Raw genomic sequence first — 14,671 nt, forward strand, 5'->3', positions numbered from 1 at the left:
TTTTATTTTTCACTAAGTACCAAGAGACAGGGTACCATTAGCTACCTGGGTTTCAGAGCTTCACGTCCTTGGCAAGAAGGGGCTTTCAGATACTTATTTATTCCAGTCAGGGGGATTCCAACAGATGTGAAGAATGATAGGTAGAAAACAGAGTGTTTACTTGTGAGCGTCAAATAAAGTATGCCCTAAAATGTTCATATATTAATACTTATAGGAATTTCAAAATTCAGAAAATGTATTCCAGATAATCTAGTAGATAATCTAGTAAAGGGGCAACTTTACTAGAGCTTACAACTTGAATTCACATTGGGAAATCCTCTAGGAAAACAAAACAGCATACACACACAAGAACAATTGTATACCATTTCATAATCCTCTTGTCCTACTATTTATTCTAACCAGTTGAGTGTTGACTAGTTTCATATAAGCCTTGCCCAGTTTAGTGCAAGTAAAATTAGACTGCACCTTACTTCAACTAGGCCACTTTCCCCTTTGGGCTGCTCTGATGTAAGAATAGGACGTCCAGGAGCTCTGGCCTACACACTTGTATTCACTCATAGCCAGAAAAGGTGTGTGTGTGTTAGTTGCACTCAGTCATATCCAACTCTTTGTGACCCTATGGACTATAGCCCATCAGGGTCTTGAGTCCATGGAATTCTCCAAATGAAGATACCAGAGTGGGTTGTCATTTCCTTCTCCAGGGGGTTTTCCTGACCCAGGGATCAAACTCTGGTCTCCTGCAGTCCAGGCAAATTCTTTACCATTTGAACCATCAGAGGCAGAAAGGGCAGAGTATTTGACTCCTTTGGAAGGGTTAACACCTTTGATGAATGGCAGATGAGGATAAATGGTTCCTTCTTTCCATCCAGGGCAGGGGTTGAGGTGAACAGTTATGAAATACATTTTATAAAACTGCTTATGAGATTTTGGCAAGTGGAAAACCATGCAAACTCAATATTGCCATTTTGTACTGACTTTCTCTTCATTTCTGTTTTATTCCTTCTCACTGCATCTCTGTTGCCTGGGTTAACATTCCCAAATAAACTACTGCTGATAAGTGTTTTTCTAACATTCTGGGAACACAGACTAAGAAAACAACCTCGTTAATGGCAATTTTAGTTATATATAAATAAAGAGAATACTTCCTGCTGGTGGAAAAAAAAAAAAGAAGAAGAAGAAGATAGGCCCCAAGAAAGTAATTGATCCATTTGGACACTCTCAGTTACTTTGGATAAAAATATTACATAGGTGAAAATGTTGATAGTGGACAAATCAGGGCATATAACTACTATCTGCTTCTCTAGACTCAGTTGTCCTATGTCTTCAGATAATTTATAAATTAATACATTTATTTATGCAATTTTAATAATTTTGGTAGGAAGATGAGGGCCATCATTTTATGAGATATTTTAGACCACAAATTCAAATACAAGCCTGCATTATAGCCCAGGTGAAAATGTTTGGCACAAAATGATCAGCACATTCATTTTTCCATTCCCTTCCTGAGCCATAGCATACTCTAGAACTATGCTGTTTGATTCAGCAGTCACTAGGTACATGTGCCTGGAAATATGGTGAGCTCAAACTGGGACATGATCTGAGTGTACTCAGATATTAGTGAATCTTGTTGAGGAACTTTTTCTTCCAATTGCCTTATAAGTTTGACTTTTTTTAGATAAAAACAGAATTTTGTTTTTTATTTCAAAATAAAATCAAAATAAGGAAAATAGAAAACTGAAACCAATGGCATCTATTGAGATAAGAAAATTGTGAAGACCACTGAGAGGAACACCATGCTACAGATGGGGAACATGGTGGTCTCTCTTAGGTTTTCATTACCTGTGTTTTTACTGTAAAATTCTAGGTTAACATTTAATGTAAACCAAATAAATTGAAACTATAGCATTTAAATTCTTAAATGTTGATTCATGAAAAAGTTGTGTGGTAACTAAAAGTATTAATATATAATTCATTTTCATAATTGATAAAAATGAGCAATGTCTTCTAGATATATACCCATTAAGACAAAAAGGTATTTGCCTCATCATTATCATGTCCTCAGTTTTGACACTTATATTTCAAATATGATATTTGAGCATGTGTATTTAAAAAAAATAAAAACTAATAAAAGTTTTCATTTATTAATTTGTCAGAAAAGCACTAAGATGCAAAACAAAATAATTCCAAATGTCATTAGAGAATACATTTTTCAAGGTTACATAGAAGGTGTTTAATAATTACTTTGAAATATATTTTAATATATACCATTCTTTTTTATATTGATTAGATTTAGAAAATTGGAGTTTAATTATATTAATTAAAGTTTAATTTTCACTGTTTTGGTCCCTCCGAATTTTGATTTTTAAAAAATTTAAAAAACAAGAAGTATTCCACATATATAAAACATACAGTGATGGTAATATATAATAATACATTTTAGAAACAAAAGTCCATAAAGACACCACCAACATCATCATCATCATAATAATAATGGCAAATTAACTTCTTGAATAAGAATGCCGGCTAATGGATATAGAAATCATGGAATTATGAATTAGGAAGTGACATCATATGTTAAATATAAAGTATAGAAAGAGAAATATTTCCTCTTTCCCTATTCACCCATTTTGTCAGTACCAACTCAGTAATCTGCCATAGCTAACCTTTCTTGAAATGTAAACATGTTAGCCACTCAGTCCTATCTGGACTGGATTGCCATTCTCTTCTCCAGGGGATCTTCCCAACCCAGGAATTGAACCTGGGTGTCCTGCATTACAGGCAGATTCTTTACCATCTGAAATTATCAGAGACCCTAACTGTTTTTAGCTGATATTTTTTACTATTCCTCACAAATTTACATTTATATAAGAAAATAGGAATAAAGTATCCTCCCTCCTTTTCACACAAAATATATTATTGTATACTTGGGACATCTCATTAGTACACTGAGAACTTTCTCTATCATCAACAACAATAAAAATTGTGTTGAGTGGAAAGACTATCACATTTTTAAAATTGCTATCTATGAGATTGTCCATTTTCCCATGGTTCACAAACTGATTCCAAACTCTTGAAATTTTAACCAATTGAAGCATAATTTATATTTCTATTATAAAGAAGGAAATTTTTTGAGAGCAGTGTGAACTTATTTTGAGTGCCAGTAATTTTTCCAGTAAGTCATTAGTTCATGTTTATCTTATCATTGAAACAGCTTAGTCATACATAAATATTTTGTTTTCTGGGTTTTAAGTAATAATTAAAAAGGCATTTCCTTGTTCCAAGCTAACAAAATATCTGTCTCACATATTTTCAACTAGAAGCTTGATGGTTAAACTTCATTTATATCAGTCATCCATTTGTAATTTATCCATGAATATGAAGTGATATACATCATGGAACAACAGACTGGTTCCAAATAGGGAAAGGAGTAAATCAAGGCTGTATATTGTTACCTTGCTTATTTAACATATTTGCAGAGTATATCATGAGAAATGCTGGGTTGGATAAAAAACAAGCTGGAATCAAGACTGCTGAAAGAAATATTAATAACCTCAAATATGCAGATAACACCACCCTTATGGCAGAAAGTAAAGAAATAAAGAGCTTCTTGATGAAAGTAAAAGAGGAGAGTGAAAAAGTTGGCTTAAAATTCAACATTCAGAAAACTAAGATCATGGCATCTGGTCCCATCACTTCATGGCAAATAGCTGGGGAAACAACAGAAACAGAGGAAGACTTTTTTTTTGGGGGGGGGGCCTCCAAAATCACTGCAGATGGTGACTGCAGACATGAAATTAAAAGACACTTGCTCCTTGGAAGGAAAGTTATGACCAACCTAGACAGCATATTAAAAAGCAAAATCATTACTTTGCCAACAGAGCTCTATCTAGTCAAGGTTATGGTTTTTCCAGTGGTCATGTATGGATGTGAGAGATGGACTATAAAGAAAGCTGAGCGCAAAAGAACTGATGCTTTTGTACTGTGATGTTGGAAAAGACTCTTGAGAGTCCCTTTGACTGCAAGGAGATCCAACCAGTTAATCATAAAGAAATTCAGTCCTGAATATTCATTGGAAGGACTGATGTTGAAGCTGAAACTCCAATACTTTGGCCACCTGATGCAAAGAGCTGACTCATTTGAAAAGACCCTGATGCTGGGAAAGATTGAAGGCGGGAGGAGAAGGGGATGACAGTGGATGAGATGGTTGGATGGCATCACCGACTCAATGGACATGAGTTTGAGTAGACTCTGGGAGTTGGTGATGGACAGGGAGACCTGGTGTTCTGCAGTCTATTGGGTGGCAAAGAGTTGGACACAACTGAGTGACTGAACTGACTGACTGATATTCAGTTTTAATAATTTCTTGTTTTTTTTTTCTTTTCTCTTTTTCTTAACGACAAGCTATCCACATTGGTAAATAGAACTTATTTAATTTTCCACCATTTTTCTCCAATGATTTTAGTAAATAATTTGTCCTTAGTTTATTTCTGGCATTTATGTTTTATTTTTAATGTATCAGATTATTCGTGAGCATTTGCTACACTGGTTTAATATTTAAAGCTTGATAAAATGTTTTCTCATTTAGTATAGTGTGTCTTCTCTTATTCAATTTTTTTTTCAAAGATTTCCTACAGTCAATGTTTAGCTTATTTTTACATATAAATGTTAATAAAAATCATTCAATTCTAAAGAAATCTACTGGTATTTTACAGGGATATTAAAAAATTTTCATGCGCTTTGGGAAAAAAAATAGATATGTTCTATCTTGAATTAACTGAATGGAATGGATCTGAACTTTTTGTTGCTGTTCAAGATTTTCATAAGTACGTTTTGAGACGGTTGTTTGTATTCTACATGAGTGTCTTAAACTTTTCATTATATAGATCTTGAATTTATTGTTAAATTTATTTGTAAATGAATTATAATTTGTTGCTGCTATGAAAGATGTATTTTAATCTAATTTATTTTTAAATGTATGAAAGCAATAGTTTCACATAATAATTATTTGTCTCATTTAAAATATTATAGTTCCTTCTCTTTTATTTCTCAAAGATACAATTACCTTTTTTGAATCTCTGACTGATTTACCTTTATTTTTTATAATACCTATACTTCTAGTTTATAAAGGGTTGTGAATGAAAAAAAAAAAAAGGTTGTGAATGTTTTCCGATGTCTTTTTAGCATCTGGATAGGAAGTTGCTAATAGTCAGTGTATACATTCTCCCTCTCGGATACAGGAGAGGCATAAATTATCTCAATCAGCTATATCTATAAAATAGCTAATGATCACTGCTCAGACCTCCTTATTAAGCTTTTTAATAAAATGTTTTTAGTAAAACACATCTACTCAGATTTTTACTTGTAAATAATCCAGGCATATATGGATTTAGGGAGCATGGTTGGTTTGAAAATCATGTAAGCTGTGCAATTAGTAGAATATAAAATGAAGAATTCCTTTAATGAAAATGGCTCTTTTTGTGTGGATGATGTCTCCACATACATTGCTCAATAAAATTTTGTCTTTAAATCTGAAATAAAGATGCATCCTCATGGAAGAAAGGAAAGGGGAGAGGGGAGCATTTTATGGAACTATGTCCAATAATCTCAGATTTCTCCAAAATGGACATGTTTTAAACTCCTGTATCATAGCATTGCTTGTAACCTTTAAAATATCAGAAAACTTGGTATAATTTATATAGTTCATGTTTGTCAATTCAACACTTTGTGTTTAACAGCATCTTTGGGAATGATTATATAATTGTCTCCATGCATCTGCCATAATGATACATTATAATAATACATATCCTAGTATTGAACCATGCTTTCATTCTAGGACTAATCCACATTTGTCACAGTGAATTATAGTTTTAATATGCTACTAGATGTCTTAGGGAATAAAGCAATGATTTATGATTTTTTTTTCTTCGAATTTTTTTTTAATTCTTATATCTTCTTACTAGTTAAATAGCATTATAATTCTGTAACTGAAAAGGATATATAGTATCATTCTGTGACTCTGCCTGGGCCTGATGATTTGGGAGGAGTGTATACTCTTTGACAATATTCTCCAATTCTGATACAAATATTCATGTGTTTATCTCTTCTGTCTCCTATGTGGTGTATTTTGATAAACCATTGCCCTAGATATTCAGGAAGAAGTGTATTTGCAGAGTTGAGAAAAAAGATTTAAAATGTTTTCTCATTTGTGATCCCGCCCCCCCTCCCCCAAATTATTCTTGTGTCAAGTGTTCTGGAGCTTACTCCACATTTTTCTTAAGGGTGGGTAGTGGATGATCACATTATTATTATATTATTGTATATTATATATATGTGCATAATAATTATGCAAATCTCTTTCACAGATCAGCTTTTGTTTGCATATAGTATTTTTAAATTTTTTGTAATGTATATTTTTTTTCATTGTACTTGTTTAAATTATTATGCTATATGTAGTTTTAATCTTATTGAGTTGGATAGTTTCTTATTTTGTTTGGTCTTTATTTTTGATTTATGTAGATATTTATAGTTATGGCTTTCCATATGTTTCTTGTATTGTTTTCTACTGTCTTATGCTCCATCCAGTTCAAAATTTGTTATTGATTTCCTCCTTCCCCCTTTAGTGATTGATTCATGTATTTCATCCAAGTCTGCATTTATTCTTATTATAATCCTCCCTTCTTTGAATTTGATGTTTCTGAACCAGGGTTTTTATCATAATGGAACTATTTACTTATTTACTCACTTACCTATTTGTGTAAATATTGTGTCATAATGGATGGAAAATGGCCGCTCAACTTTTGTGGATTTTATGGCATAAATAAACAAATAACTCTCTATGCAGTAATGCTACAGAATGAATCTTTGGATCATAGAAGAAGCAACATATACCACAGTGTAGAAAACAGTATGTGACCACATGGTCAAATTGAATTCTTTTATATCCATGTTGAAGTTCGACTATAAAGGCAAAAATCTCATTTCCCCCTTTATTTTAGCAATTGAAACTAAAATAAAGAGCTGAATGCAAGATAGGAAAGTTGCTAAGAGCTAGATTTGGCTTGGTCTCTGTTGTAAGTCTGCACCATAAAGATTTTGGAAAAATAGATTTGTGAATCATAGTCACTAAACCTAGTTTAATACATTTGATAGTTTTGTAAAATACTGTGACCACTTTGAAAGATCTCTTAGCTGAGCAGTGCTCAATCATGAAATTAGAGGCAGCCTTCACACTTTTCCAATGTAGACAGCAGCAGCTGGCCATCAAAATGTGACAGCGTTTGTTTTGGAAAGGATGGCATTCCCTGATGACAATAACAATGATAGCAGTGACAGACAAATCTAAAACCACTGATTTCAGAAGTAAGCAAATTGATAGAGTGATTGTTGACCTAAAACAAATAGGTTGCCAGTTGTTTCTCTAGTGAAGATAAGTTTATTCAGGATCAGCTGAAAATTGCTATTTGGGGTCTGTGGAGAGCCACATGCAAGTTCCAGCACAGCATGAGAAGAAAAACACTTACAAAGAGGAAAAGGAAGCTGGGAAAAGCCAGAGCAAACAGAGTCCATGGAGAAGAGTTTTCTTCCTTCTGGGCTCTGCTGCTGTCTTCCCAGGGTGTGAGAACACCCCCCCACCACCACCCGCACTTCTGATCTCTAGACTCTATTTAATTAAAGTTTCTATTTATTATTTTTCTTTTACATGATAAAGATCATGAAATTTTGTTAGAGCAAAACACGCTGGGACTGGGGAGCAAACTCAGGTAGTTTCACTATTTCAGACTGATTCGCTCTGTGTGCATTTCTTTAGAATAGAAAGTTATCCAAACTATTTATTTAAAAAGGGACATACTATCAAGTGTGAAACAGATCGCCAGTCCAGGCTGGATGCATGAGACTAGTGCTCGGGGCTGGTGCACTGGGATGACCCAGAGAGATGGGATGGGGAGGGAAGTGGGAGGGGGTTTAGGATGGGGAACACATGTAAATCCATGGCTGATTCATGTCAATGTATGGCAAAAACCACTACAATATTGTAAAGTAATTAGCCTCCAACTAAAAAAAATAAATAAAAAAAAAATGGGGAGAAAGGGAGGAAGAGCAGGAGGGAGGGAATGAGGGAAAGAGAGAGAGAGCGAGAGAAATCTGGTCTTTGGGTGATTTCCCTTTTTGGAGGTCTAGGGAAATTTAAGATCCACTTCACTCAAGGTGAGCTTCTTGGAACAGGATATTTACTATTAAACTCTTCAGAGTTCAAGAGCATTTTTATCATGAGAATCTTTGGGAAGAATAGGTAAAGGAAGACTTTTATGTATATCTTCTGAGAGAATCAACCTTCATTTAGAAGTATTCTGAGAATTCCCTGCATATGGGGAGTTTCAAGAAATTTTAAAAAATAAAAAGCAATCAAATTTGTAAGGGAATTTCTCCTCCCAGATATATACTTTTTGGCTTGGGGTGCTTGAAACAGGCCAGTTTGGGAGGTAGGAACAAGTTCTCAACTTTGTAGCAGGTTGGCAAATATTATACTGAAGAAAAAAAAAAATTCAAGTATTTGAGCAATAAACATGTATCACATGTAATTTACAGTGCTGGAACTGGGATTTTAGGAATTTATAATATGTAGCTGACCTTGTGCTATTTATGTAGGAAGAGACACAAAACTTATATATAAAAAGCAAATAAAAATCCACAATAACCTAGGCCATCTTCCAGGCCATCAGTTCCCAGGATCAGACCTCTGATTTACTGTTACTGACATTTTGGTGGGCATTTTATTCTAGACAAGTCAATGAAAATAATTGACAACAGCAGCAGCAAAACAGAGATGATCCTTAGTAGCAGAAGAGTGTGTTTGTGTGTGTGTTAAACAGTTTGGTTTTAATAGAGCACAAATTCACATATTATGAGAAAATTTAAAGGGTTGAGTCTAGAGGGGGTGTTGCCAAACAAATCCATTCAGTACTGTAGTAACAGGTAGTTAGTGATTGGCCGGTGTGTTGAAGGAGGAGAACTTTAACATTAGAAAGCCCCATATTATCTAAGAGAATGGTGACTAAAAGCAACAGCTTCCCTGTGCATGACTATAAAACCTCCCTTACACAAATATTACACTTGACAATGGAAGAAAACACTTACAAAAACAAATCTGAATTTATGTAGGGAATACACTAAACCATCTGCATAACCATAGCCAATCTGTAAGATAATTGACATATCCAATTTTTGAAAATTCACACTATATAAGCTATTGTTTCTGGATAAAAGACCTATGGCTACATGTAATTCATTACTTTTTTTTTTTAATTGTACAGGTATTGTATATATAACAGAAAATGCAATTGCTTCACTTTGCCCTAGAATATGCTGGTTTGTACCTTAAAACTAAGGTGCATATTATTTGAAAACTTACTTGGATTCTATTTGGAACCTAGTATTACCTTAGCAAAAAACTGTTACTAATTCTTTCAAGATTTTAGCTAATTTATCTCAATTTTCCTAGAATGCTTTAATGTCTTGAACATGCTAATGATAAGATGCAGCTGTTATTGTTGATAGCAATAATAATACTACTGAACATTATCTTTTTATGTGTCAAAATTATATGATTTTCAAGAGCTGATGCAAATTTGTCTGTCTAGCTGAAACTCCTCCAATTTCTATGATTTATCTCCTAATATTTTTAATAGTTTCAGAATATTTCTAGGGTTTATTTGATGGTGTTCACCATGTTATCTCTTGTATTTTTTCCAATTTACTTTATTTTAAAAGAATTTAAATGTACAGAAACTTGAAGAAATGGTATAATGACCACTTATACATTTTTACCTAGATTTAGTGTTTGTATTCTGCTTTATCTTTCCCTATACATATTTTCTATTGTTTTGTGCTGAATTTCTGGAAGTAATTTGAGAGTGTCATGGCATTTCCCCTATAAATACTTCTGTATGAATTGCCCAGAGCAAGAGTATTCTCCTATAAAATAACAATACAATTATCATATATGCAAAATTTAGCATTAGTATAATAAACTAAAATAAGGTCTATATTTAACTAATTCTACCAATAGTGACTTTTCTGTCTGCCCTTCCCCTCAACATCTAAATCAAAAATTATGATCCTATTGTCATGTTTCTTCATTGTTCTTTTTTTAGAGTAGTACCGTCCCATTTTACCTTATCTGGTATGTATATGTTTAAGAATCTAAGTCAATTGTCTTCCTCATTGTAAGATTCAAGTTAGATAATTGGTAATACCTGATTGATAATGTCATCCTTATTCAATCATCATCACAGAAAACACATAGTACCAGTACGCTCCATTTTCAGTGATGCAAAGTTTGATCATTTGGTTAAATTTTATCCTCAAGGTCTTTCAACTATATATTGTCTTTTTTTCAATTAATAAGCAGTTTGGAAGGTGATATTTTGAGATTATGTGCATATTCTATATTCTAATACTCTTCACTGAATTATTTTTGTGTTCTCTGATTATGTTGCTTGAATAAGTTATGTTTTTTTCATGTAAGCAGTTCTTGCTTTTCACCTTATATACACTAAAACAGTGGTTCCAGGAGCATGAGTATCAACATCACCAAGGAACTTATTTGAAGTCAAAACTTCAGGCTCTATCACATACCTTATAAAAAAGGTAGAGACCAAAAATAGTGTTTTAATAAGCTCTCCTGGTGATTCTGATGTACAATAAAGTTGGAAACCAATGCTATAAAACTACTTTTTATTCTAGAAGGTGTCATGGTTATCATCTTTGCATAAGAATAACTTGACAACACTTTTCATCAGCTGTACCTCATACTTTTAATTTTCTGCTTAGGGTTTAATTATCTCCATGTATATATGCTCACTCTCCCAAACACAAACCTGGAGGAAAATGGAGGTTAACAACTCATGGGACAGCCCCTAGAGAATGAGGGCAGTAATCAGTAGATAAGTAGTCTCCTCTCTAGTGTTTAATGGTACAATTCACAGGTGTATTTTGTAGGATTATTCAAAGGTTCACAACAGGATGAGCTTCTGTTGGCAGCAGTGAAGAACAGTTCAATAATGAACCCTAGGGTTAGTTTTCTCTTTTTCCTCATACTGTTTCTAGATCCTCTCAGCTCTTCTCTGAATTTATATCCACAAATAAACTACTTTCATAAAAATCATTGTTTCAGGTTCCGCTTTCTAAGGCTAACAAAAGATAGAATATTTAGAACCAGATGTGACACTGAAAACCCTACACTGAGTTTGATATGATAGAATTTTATCACTCATCTGTCACATAGGGATGTTAAAGACTATATTGTGTATGTGTGTGCATGTTTAGTGATGTCCAACTCTTTGTGACTCCATGGACTGTAGCTCATCAAGCTCCACTGTCCATGGAATTTCCCAGGCAAAAATACTGGACTGGGTTTCCATTTTCTACTCCAGGGGGTCTTCTCAACCCAGGGACCGAACCCGTGTTTCCTTGCATCTGTCTTGTGCGTCGGCGGGCAGATTGCTTACTACTGCACCACCTGGGAGGCAAGGACTATATTATTGATGGCAATAAGGGAAATGAAAACCCTTGGAATGTAATAGTGTCACAATTGGCAATATTTGGTTTTAGAGGAAGAGGTTAGATGTAGTATAGGCTTATGCGGTAGTTGGGTAGTTAAAGGAATGGAAGCAGTGGTTATTACAAGGCTGTGAATTTAGATGGTTCTTTGGTTGTTGTTAATGGCTTGTAAGCCTTTAAAAAAAACAAAGGACACATTTAGATTATAGCACTTAAAATCCAAGACATGCTATAAAAATCAAAAGGCTTTCACAGCAATATTTAGAGACATCATATCTTACAGGGTTGACTAAGCCAAAACTTGGGCCAGGAATTAATGGTAAGGGTAATGAACTTACAGATGATACTAAACATATAGCATTTACAGGTATAAGTTTAATTCAACTCCCTGGTAGGATAAGATTAATACTCTGAGACTTGTCTGGGATGAGGGAATTTGAATGACGAACTTAAGATTCATGAAACCATAATTTGTTTTGAATCTTTGTACTCATAGAAGCAGTGTCTCCCTCATTGAAAGAGGAAACACCTCTTCCCTCACACACACCTTCCTTGTCTAGAAATTTGATGAGGGCTCATAAGTTGTTGATTGCCCTCTTAAAGACATTGCAAATAATAGCATGTAGCTGTGAAAGTGCTGCACTCAATATGCCAGCAACTTTGGAGAACTCAGAAGTGGCCACAGGACTGGAAACAGGTCAGTTTTCATTCCAATCCCAAAGAAAGGCAATCCCAAAAAATGCTCCAACTACCGCACAATTGCACTCATATCACATGCTAGTAAAGTAATGCTCAAATTCTCCAGATCAAGCTTCAGCAATACGTGAACCATAAACTTCCAGATGTTCAAGATGGTTTTAGAAAAGGCAGATGAACTAGAGATCAAATTGCCAACATTTGCTTGATCATCGAAAAAGCAAGAGTTCCAGAAAAACACCTATTTCTGTTTTATTGACTACGCCAAAGACTTTGACTGTGTGGATCACAGTAAACAGTGGAAAATTCTGAAAAAGATGGAAATACCAGACCATGTGACCTGCCTCTTGAGAAACCTGTATTCAGGTCAGGAAGCAATTGTTAGAACTGGACATGGAACAACAGACTGGTTCCAAATAGGAAAAGGAGCTTGTCAAGGCTGTATATTGTCACCCTGCTTATTTAGCTTATATGCAGAGTACATCATGAGAAATGCTGGGCTGGAGGAAGCACAAGCTGGAATCAAGATTGCCAGGAGAAACATCAATAACCTCAGATATGCAGATGACACCACCCTTATAGCAGAAAGTGAAGAGGAACTAAAAAGCCTCTTGATTAAAGTGAAGGAGGTGAGTGAAAAAGTTGGTTTAAAACTCAACATTCAGAAAACTAAGATCATGGCATCTGGTCCCAGCACTTCTTGGGAAATAGATGGGGAAACAGTGGAAACAGTGTCAGACTTTATTTTTGGGGGCTCCAAAATCACTGCAGATGGTGACTGCAGACATGAAATTAATTACTCTTTTGAAGTAAAGTTATGACCAACCTAGATAGCATATTTAAAAGCAGAGACATTACTTTGCCAACAAAGGTCCATCTAGTCAAGGCTATGGTTTTTCCAGCCATCATGTATGGATGTGAGAGTTGGATTGTGAAGAAAGCTGAGAGCCAAAAATTGATGCTTTTGAACTGTGGAGTTAGAGAAGACTCTTGAGAGTCCCATGGACTGCAAGGAGATCCAACAAGTCCTTCCTAAAGTAAATCAGTCCTGAATATTCATTGGAAGGACTGATGCTGAAGCTGAAACTCCAATGCTTTGGCCACCTCATGCAACGAGTTGACTCATTGGAAAAGACCCTGATGCTGGGAGGGATTGGGGGCAGGAGGAGAAGGGGATAACAGAGAATGAGATGGCTGGATGGCATCACCGATTTGATGGACATGGGTTTGAGTAGACTCTGGGAGTTGGTGATGGACAGGGAGGGCTCATGTGCTGCGATTCATGGGGTCACAAAGGGTTGGACACGACTGAGTGACTGAACTGAACTGAACACTATTGATAACACCATGGTAACTGGACTATTCAATAAAGAGATTGAAAGTGTCTTGGATAAGCTATAAGATATATATGTACCCACAGGGTAGAGATGAATATACGCAGATTTAGGATCCTTCCCTACAAGTAAAATTAAAAGATTTTAGGAACTCCATCATTTCAAGTTTTCTGGAACTTCCCTTTTAATATAAAGGTAGGATATTCTATTTTATGCCCACTGTCATTAAGATTCACTCTGCATAGTGAGCCATTTTAGATTCTGAAGGCAACATATATACACTATTTTCAAATACTGCTTTGACTTTTTTATTGGGTGCCTCAAAATGTTGTCAATTTTGAGTGGGGTTTAGAAAGTCAGAACACTACAGCACGTCAAAGCCATTGTGCAAGCTGACCTATTTGCGCAGATGATCTGATGGTTCTAGGGATGTTAGTGATATGGCATCTCTGACAACACCCATAAGAGATTCTTGGTCACTGTTAGATGTTTAAAGTTCTAGTGTAGGGTCATATTTCTGTGGAAACAAGTCAGTCAGCATTTGAAAAGCAGCTCCTGGTGTTGCATTGGCCCTAGTAGAGACAGAATGCCTGACTACTCGTGAACTATACATACAGCTGAAACTCTTGTCAGAAGCTGGCGTCATTAAATACATCGTCATGAAGCTGGCTTATATTAGAATGCAACAGGTATTAGACCTGAGCAGGTATCGAGGGCACAGACGGTTCTGCAAGATATGCAGACACCAACCAAAAGCAGACATGGCTGAGGCACTACAGCCTCTCTCTGGAGCATTCCGAAAAGCAGTGGTAAAAAGGAAATCCTCCCAGAAGGCAGAATTTTGGGCAATTCATCTGCCTGTTTACTTTGCTTAGAAGGAGAAATGGCCACATGTGGTGTGATTATACATTGATTCATGGGCTGTGGCCAGTGGTTTGGCCTGATGGTCAGGGACTTGAAAAGAACATCATTGAAATATTAGTAATAAAAATATTTGGGAAAGAAGCATGTGGATAGGCCTTTCAGAATGGACAAAACACACGGAAATATTTGAGCTCATGTGAATGTTTTCTTTAGCAGAG

Source organism: Odocoileus virginianus, chromosome 25 (assembly GCF_023699985.2).
Source record: "Odocoileus virginianus isolate 20LAN1187 ecotype Illinois chromosome 25, Ovbor_1.2, whole genome shotgun sequence".
In the NCBI taxonomy this organism is placed as follows: domain Eukaryota; kingdom Metazoa; phylum Chordata; class Mammalia; order Artiodactyla; family Cervidae; genus Odocoileus; species Odocoileus virginianus.